The 8,999-nt window shown below is 52.7% G+C and overlaps 1 protein-coding gene across 2 annotated transcripts in view; it reads right to left on the bottom strand.

Annotated features, from left to right (window-relative positions):
* GTF2IRD1 (GTF2I repeat domain containing 1) overlaps positions 1-6,408 on the bottom strand; it is a 111,428-nt gene extending 105,020 nt beyond the window's left edge. Inside the window, exon 1 of one of the 2 annotated variants that reach the window (XM_014548516.1) lies at positions 6,338-6,408. The gene's annotated coding sequence lies outside the window, so the exon portion shown is untranslated. The remainder of the gene's footprint in view (positions 1-6,337) is intronic. The other variant, XM_014548517.1, reaches the window with a different exon arrangement.
* Between the last annotated feature and the right edge of the window lie 2,591 nt (positions 6,409-8,999).

Raw genomic sequence — 8,999 nt, 5'->3', positions numbered from 1 at the left:
CTTTAGACACAGACCACGGTCCAATTCCGGGTCTGACACCTGCACTGTCCCACCTGTGGCCCCAGAGTTTGGGCCTGCACTTCAGGAGGTCCTGCCCAGCCTTCCTCTGCGGGGCAGGCAGCCTGCAAGCCTGAGAGGACACGCCCCACCGGAGCCCACATCTCCCCAGGCCATCTTCTGGGAACTCAGGCCCCCAGAATCATCTGGGCAAGCACCCCCCATTTCGGGCCCCCGAGGCCTGTTTGCTGGTGTGTCCTCCCATAGTGGCTTTAAATATGACGGCAAACTCTTTGACACTTCTCCCATCAATTCCCTGAGGAAGGTGACGTGCAATTCCCCTCCTCTTGAACATAGGCCTTAAATAACTCACTTCTAAGCAACAGAGCGCTCCGAAGTGCCACCACGTGACCTCCAAGGCCAGGTCCCGAAAGGTATTAGGCTCCTGCCTCTGTCTGAGAAACACCCCACTGGAACTCTGAGCCAACACGGCTTCAGCATGACAGCACCATGCTGAAGGGGCAGAGGGGATCTGGACATGCCTGAGCAGACCCAGCTCTTCCCCAGACCGGGCAGCAGACCAGTAAGGAAGTCTCTGAGATGACCCTAGCCCCAGCCATCTTTTGACTACAACTGTAGGAGAAACCTTGAAAAAGAACCACCAAGCTGAGTCCAGTCAAGCCCCAACTGTGGGAGATTAAATGGGAAATGACCTTGCTAAGTTTGGGGCTACTTGTTACACAGTGATAGTTAACTGATATACCCCGAGGATAGGCCACGCAGATGCAGGTACACCCCCAAGGGGCAGCTGCTTAGGAGCATGGATAGAGCTTGGATACATTTGAGGTATCCACAGGCATATGCACAGTGTGGGGAAGAGCTGAGATGGGAAGGGAAGGGGTGAGTCAGCTGGGAATCTCCACTTGCCCTCCTCTTCCTAGTTGGCATATACTATGGGAGAGCCCGCCTATGAGAATGGCCACTCAAATTTGCCCTTAGGGACTCATGACAGGCTCAGAAATGGTCCCCAAAAGAAATGCATGCCCTAATCCCTGGAGCCTTAAATTTCACCTTGTATGAAAAAAATCACTTCTGCAGATGTGAATACATAATGGCCTTGCGACTGGAAGATTACCTATTACCCAGGGGGGCCCTAAGTGCCACCACAGACATCCTTACAGGAGCCATACAAAAGAGGAGGCCACATGAAGACGGAGCAGAGAGAGATCTGAAGATGCCGACCTGGAAAACTGGGGTAATGCAGCCACCAGCCAAAGCACGCTGGCAGGCACCAGACACTGGAAGAGGCAAGGGACTGATTCTCCCCGAGTCTCTCGTGGGAGCACGGCCCTGCCGACACCATGATTTTGACTGAGTGGTACTGACTGTTCTGGTCTCCAGAACCGTGAGAGAATAAGTTTTGGATGCTTTAAGGCAATCTGTCACAGCAGCCCCAGGAACTGAGTCCAGGACCCCTGCACTCCCCACTCACAAAGCTGGGTCCACACCCTCAACTCCTGGGCACATAGTCCTCAGCTCAGACCTCTGCAAAGCCCAGGCCTGGGTTTGCCGGAAAGTTCTCCAATCCCTTTCTCATTGGGAACCCCAGACCGCTGGAAAGAGCTGGAATTTTCCGGATGCCAGGGGAACACCTCTGACTCAAGTCTCACTGCCCTGTGTACCAGCTGGGTGCTGGAGCTGGTGAAAAAATACACTCAACCATGCAAAAGGCAAGCGTACACACCACCCAAACACAGCCCCCGCACCATCCGCTGCCATATGCTTGTGTTTCTTGAAAAAGAAGCTTGAGAGAACAAACAAAAAGAAATCTCTCCTCTTGGGGGGCAGGGCAGGGGCATCCCTCCTCCCCAGGAGCCCCCACCCCCACCGGACACCCCATCTCTGTCCTAAGGCCCCTCAGTGGGGATGGAATTGCCTGGGCCCTTAATTCCTGCCCCCTCCTCACTGTCCACCCATCGTTGCAGCTGGCAGAGAACAAAGCAGACCACAGCCCTGACTTGCTCTCCTGTCTGCTCAGGCAGGCTAGCAGGGCAGCTTGAGGGGGTCTTACCTGAGCCACATGCAATGGATGGCAATCTAGACTTGTGGTCAAGACACGTGCGTCCCAATCCCCATTCTGACCCCAAGTCCTTCCCCCGTCCCTGCTCACAGAGCCCCCTGTGGCCTCATTTAAGTCCAGATGCATGGGGCTGCTTGACTAAGGCAGCGGTGGTTCTCAACCTTCCTCATGCCGCGACCCTTTAATACAGTTCCTCATGTTGTGGTGACCCCCAACCATAACATTATTTTTGTTGCTACTTCATAACTGTAATTTTGCTACTGTTATGAATCGTAATGTAAATATCTGATATGCAGGATGTATTTTCATTGTTACAAATTGAACATAATTAAAGCATAGTGATTCATCACAAAAACAATATGTAATTATATATGTGTTTTCCGATGGTCTTAGGTGACCCCTGTGAAAGGGTCGTTCAACCCCCAAAGGGGTCGCGACCCACAGGTTGAGAACCGCTGGATTAAGGAGACGCAGATAACCCTGTTCTGGCCACTGGGACACAAGAGGCTTCTAGGAAAGGTGTCTACACCCCATTTCACCCCATTTGGTGATCTACCCACAGCAAGAATCTAGGAGTTGGTAGCAGATGCCGTCACTGGTTCACTCAACCCCCATTCGACCCTATCCTCCCCTACCCACTGAGCAAGCACCCGCTGCCCAATCCCTCCCACCCCTTTAGGTCGGGATGACCAAAGCCACTGCCTAGGAGGGAAGAGCCAGGGAACAGAGACGCCAGCCCCTGTGATGTCCCTGAGCAGCTGCCCCAGGACTGGACTGCCCGCCTCCAAGGCTTCTCTTTACAGAAAACAAACCCCTCACTTTTTCAGTTTCTGCTTAACAGGTTACTTACAATCAAACACTTTCCTAATGGCAACAGATTCCACAGCAGGCATGTTCCAATTCAGGTTCACTTTACTACAGTCTATGTCTTTCAAATCCCTTCTGAAATAAGGTGGGGCATAAATAAATGAAAACAAATCAATCCACCAACCTTTTAAAAGGCCTGGTGCTGGGCACCTTTCAAGGAGAGAAAAGCCCTGCCTCCCCAGGAACCAGTTTGATGAGCAGGTTACTTAATCCCCCCGAACTCTGCTTTCCTCATCTGTAAAATGGGGCAAATCAGACCCACCTCACTGCACTGTTGGGGGGATTACATGTTAGCTGAAGTGGAACCTATACTTAAAGACCTCAGTCTCCAAGACTCTCCTGATGATTATCACTGTCCCTCAATTCTCACCATTGAGGAAAGTTTGTCCAAGCCCCAACCTGCTTCCTCCTGGCGGTGCATCTGGGGGTACAGAGGACGCACGGCTGAAATTCCCTCTGCCATGCTCCCCCTCACCAGGCCTCTTTCCTCCACCCTAAGCCCCCCAGTTCCTGGCCCGCAGACAATCAGAGGCATCAGAAGGCAGTGGACTCCCATCCTGCCCCTGGCACGAATCCCAGGTCAGAAACCTCAGCAGGAATTGGGATGGATAGACCCAAGCACTGGATAAGGGGTTAAAAGAGGTGACTTCTCAGATCCACTCCAGGTTTGATATTTTTTTATTGATTTCAGAGAGGAAGGAAGAGGGAGTGAGAGAGAGAAACATCAATGATGAGAGAGAATCACTGATCGGCTGCCTCCTGCACACCCCCTACTGAGGATCAGGATCAAGCCTGCAACCGGGCATGTGCCCTGACCTGGGAATCGCACCATGACGCTCAATTACTGAGCTACACCGGCCGGGCAGGTTTGAGATCTGATATTAAAGTGATGTTGACAATAAAATAATAAACCCCAAAATGATATTGTACACCCATGTTCATAGAAGCATTATTTGTTAATAGCCAAAAGGTGGGAGCGACTCATGTCAATCCACAGATGAGTGGATAAAGAAAATGTTGTATACATACACAATGGAATATTATTTCAGCTTTAAAAAGGAAGAAAATTCTGTAATATGCTGCAACTGGAATGAACCTTGAGAACATCATGCTAAGTGAAATAAGCCAGTCACAAGAGGGCAGACACTGTATGACTCCCCTCGTATGAGGTACACAGAGTAGTCAAATTCACAGAGACAGAAAGCAGAACAGAGGTTGCCAGGGGCTGCAAAAAGGGGGGAATACGGAGACAGCGTGTAATTCGCGGTTTCAGTTTGGGAAAATGAAAACCGTTCTGGGGACTGGTTTCACAACAACGTGCATCTACCTAACACTACCGAACTGTCTGCTTAAAGATGATGAAGACGGTAAATTTAAAAATAATAACAGCAGCAGCTGCTACCGTTTACCGAGAGCTATCAAGTGGACCTGTTACACCGGGCCTGGCGATGCACGTCACCTCGCCCATCCCCGACTCCATGACGGGCTTCTGAAGTCCCACACCGAGTCCAGGTGCATTCACACCGAGCTGGTAGAGGTTACAGGGATACAGGCTTTGCTCAACCCAGGGAAACACTTCCCATGGAGGGCTGTCCCCAGTCCTTTATTTAAAGCCCCGCTCTGGCTCCTGGTGGACGGGCAGGGGCTGCCTCACAGGCACTGAGTCCTCTGTCCCTGGCGGTTTTCAAAGTGGAAGTAGGCCACGTATTAAGCCCACGCTTTTCAAGGAGACCGACGACCTGCAAGGATCCTTCCACCTGTCGTATGGCCTGGGGGTAACACGGACAGAGGTCAAGGACAGTACGGTTTGCTTTATGGAGAAAGGGAGGCAAGTTGATAAATAGCATTGCAAGAGCAAACTCCCGCCACTTTAGAAACTAAACCCTTAGTGCTCTTTTTTTTTTTTAAATATATTTTATTGATTTTTTACAGAGAGGAAGGGAGAGAGATAGAGAGTTAGAAACATCGATGAGAGAGAAACATCGATCAGCCGCCTCCTGCACATCTCCCACTGGGGAGGTGCCTGCAACCCAGGTACATGCCCTTGACCGGAATCGAACCTGGGACCTTTCAGTCCGCAGGCCGACGCTCTATCCACTGAGCCAAACCGGTTTTGGCCCTTAGTGCTCTTTAGTTATACACTTAGCGTCATGGGATTCAGAGCTGCATGGGCCCCACCTCTGTGTGCTTCTGGGAAAACCGAGCCCGGAGGGGGGAGGACTGCAGCCCAGACCGCACACCCAGCGCAGGTTCACGCCACAGCACAGCGTGCTCTTCCATGTGCTTCACTGCTGTGCTGGTCCCAGGTGCTTTCCTCTTCCCCAGAGCAGGTCCTTTAAGGGAACAAACTTTCATTTCTTTAAAAACGGGCAATTATTCGGATGGCATTCTGTGCCCACGTGTTTGCTTTCACTGCATTCTGAATCCCTGGTGCCTGATGTGTTGAAAAAGACATCAGACATGCAAACAAACCACACCTCGTGTGTGCAACACCCGGTGGAATCTCTCAGTGTGATGAGAGAATCAGAGCACAAGAGGTCACGCTGTAGGATTCCATCTGTACGGTATATGGTCCGAAACAGGCTGAACTCGGACGTTAGAGGTCAGGACGGTGGTCATGTTGGGGGGCAAAGGGCAGATTAGAACGAGGCGTGAAAGGGGCTCTGGGGAGCTGGGAATATTTTTTTTTAATCCTAATCCAAGGATATGTTTATTGATTTTAGAGAAGAAGGTAGAGAGAGAGAGAGAGAGAGAAAAAAAACATCAATGTGAGAGAGAAACACCAATCTGTTGCCTCCCACACGTTCTGACCGAATGTGAGAGAGAAACACCAATCTGTTGCCTCCCACACATGTTCTGACCAGGAATGGAACCCACAACCTAGATATGTGGCTTGATCAGGAATGGAACCCACAGCCTAACCTTTTGGGGTATGAGACGACACTCGAAACAACAGAGCCACCCGGCCAGGGCAGGAATATTCTGCTCCTAATCTGGGTGCTGGTTACCTGGGTGATTTGGCTTCTAAAATTTATTGAGCTGTTGACTTACAATAAACAGCATTTTTTCCTCAATAACGTGTTAAGAAGACAGCAGGGATTGGGATTCCCCAGTTAGGCAACAAACAGGCAAGTTGCTTTGACATGTCTCAAGAGTTTTAACTGAGTCCCTACCCTGTGACCCAGCACTTCTTTCAATTTATCCTGAGAAAATCCTCTGAAACAAACATGAACTTGTGAAGGCATTTCATCAAAGCGGGTCACACACGTGTACATACAACTGCACACACAAAAAAGGAACAGCAGACACTCCAAGTACCCTGGAGTGTGTGTGTGTGTGTGTGTGTGTGTGTGTGTGTGTGTGTGTGCTGAAACCAGCGCTGTGCAGACTGACCTCAGGTACACACGGGAGAGCCTGGGATGCAAACTCCAGACTGTTCGTCTCAGTGGGCCTTTTCTTTCCTTTCCTTTTCATATTGTGTAAGTTATCTGAGATAAGGAGACATCACTTTTGCAATTTGGAAAAAAATAACAGAAACCTCATTCTGAGGAAAAAATAAAAAAATAACCAACTAACCCACATAGCTGCGCGCCCCCCCCCCCCCGGAAGGAAATCGGCCCCAGGCTGGGCACAGGGCAGACCCAGGGAAGCACATGCTGCTGCTGCTTCCTGGGGAAAAGGAGGGCGGCCTCCTGCCCTCTCCTTGGCGGAGCTGGGGGCCGGGCAGGTCTGTGGCCGGGCAGTGGGAAGCCCCCCTCCTTTTACTTAGTTCAGGATCCCTGAAGGCAGGGTTTTATCCCCCTCAGGTGGAGAAGGGGTTCAGGAAGGTGGGCTGCCTCCTCTCAGATCGGGCTCCCCTGGACCAGGCCAGGGCCATGCCTATGCTCTGAGCGCTGAGACAATGAAGGGAACCCTCTAATTCAAGTTCTGCCATATCTCTGCCCCCCCAAAGGAGATGGGCGGGGTGCTATTGGCAGTATGGGGTGTCCTGGCTCTAGTGGGCAGACAGCTCTCCGGGGGTCAGGTTTCCAGCCCTTTATTTAAAGCCCCACTCTGGCTCCTGGTGGACGGGCAGGGGCAGCCGCCGCCTGCGTGACCAGGATGAGGAATTGCAATCCTGACTCGGGCCTGCGTGCCTATGGCAACTGGCGTCGTGGCCTTGGAGACTAATCTCCAGGCTGCCAGCCAGCAGGGGCCTCTCCGGGAGGGTGATGCTCCCAGCCGAGGCCCTTGGCCGGGGAATGGGACCACCTCCTCTCCCCACTGAAGAGGGGGCTCCTGGCCAGGCTCAAAACACACAAGTTCCCACAGCCACAGCCCAGCCACCCTCCCTCCCACCTCATGCTCACACATGTGGGGACATGGCCACACAGACACACACCGCAACACCATCACACGTCATCCTACACAGCACGGGGACAGACAGCAGGTGCTCCTGCCCTTGACAGAGTCCCAGGCTGGGAGGAGATAGGGCAATTAGGTTATGAGAAAAAAAAGATTAAAGCACAGTGTGACACATGTTGATTGGAGTGGTGGTTACATGGGTGTATACACAGGTTAAAAAAATCATCATGCTGGACACTCCAGGCTAATGCATTTTACTGTAAGTAAATTATACGTCTGTCAAAGATATAAAAAAAATAAGTTACACGCAAGAAGCACAGGAGGACAGGTGAGAACGTCAGGGGAGGCTCCTTGGAGGAGGTGACACCCAGGCTGAGTGGACTGTGATGTCATGGGGGAGAAGTTTGCAGGGGAGGAGCAGGGCCAGGGAACTGTGCCCAAACATTGCTCATCTATAATGGGATGACTGCCCCGCCCGCTGCAGGGCCCACCTCCCTAGAAGTAAATGCTGAGCAAATGTGTCAGGCCCCATTTGAAGAAGTGCCAAATGACTGGCTGCCCAGTGGGGCTCAGGCAGGTTGGTGAATGGGGTGGGCCACTGGGTCTGGCTAGGCATGGCTCAAATGTTCAGGGCAGGGCAGGAAGTGGTGGGCAAAGAGACGGGCTGTAACCAGGGCTACGCCAGGGGCCTCGGAAGATTATCCTTTAGGGGACAAGAACGACCAAAAGGGTTGGAGCGGGGGCAAGACCGGGTCACTTTAAGGGGTCCTGGCAGGATATGACAAACGACGGGGGCAGGGAACTGGTCCTTATCAAGCTTCTGCAATAGTCTGGGCCGGAGATGGTCAGGTCTGAGGCCGATGCTGGGAGCGGACTGGAGAAGAGCAGAGCGTTATGATGGAGTGGAGAGGGGAGTCCTAAGGAGGAGTTTCTGGCTCCAATGATGGAGTGGATGATGGTGTCCCCAGTTCAGCAGGGAACAGAGGGGAGGATGCTGTCAGATCCCTAGGGCCATCTGTAACCTGTGGGTGTCAGAGGCTGGAGGTGTGTGTGGGAGGGGGGGGGGGGGGGGACGACGACTCTGGGCAGCTGAGGATTAGGCAGAGTTGAAGAGTCAGGGGAGGGGGAAAGGATGGGTCCTGGAGATGGGAGTCCGGAGGTCAGGAGGCTGGTCAAGGAACCTAGAGGAACCCAAGGGCTGGGGAGACAGACGAGTGAGCAGGGGAGCAGTGCAGAGGCTGAGGAGTGGGAGGGGGTGGAGGCTATGGGATCTGGGGGAGAAAGGAGGTAGAGAAGGAAGTGGGGTATAGAGGGCTCACAAGGGCTTCATTCTTTATGAGGAGGAAACACGAACCAATGGGGTGGATGGGGAGACAGTCTCTCAGCGGGAGGCCGGCTCCCAGATGGGTCCCAAGGCCTCTGGATTCAGGACAGGCCCAAGAGCTGAGCCAAGAGCCCCTGCGCCCAGGCCCTCTGCCAGGACAATGAAGGGTCCCCACCGGTGAGGTGTGTGCAGGACGGCAGAGGCTGGAACCAGAGGCCACCCTGGGCAGGTGAGGGAGGCAGTGGCCCACCAGCCTCCATAGAGATGTGCACACCTGGGGGCAGGGATTTGCACGGCTGTGCCCAGCACCAGGTCAAGCAGTCCACACACACTTGCTGGGCGGATGAGCAAATAGCTAAAGTGAACTGGAGGTCTGAAGCGGGGGAG

The sequence above is a fragment of the Myotis brandtii genome, unplaced genomic scaffold, assembly GCF_000412655.1.
Source record: "Myotis brandtii unplaced genomic scaffold, ASM41265v1 scaffold510, whole genome shotgun sequence".
In the NCBI taxonomy this organism is placed as follows: domain Eukaryota; kingdom Metazoa; phylum Chordata; class Mammalia; order Chiroptera; family Vespertilionidae; genus Myotis; species Myotis brandtii.
This window is presented reverse-complemented; position numbering and strand designations above follow the sequence as displayed.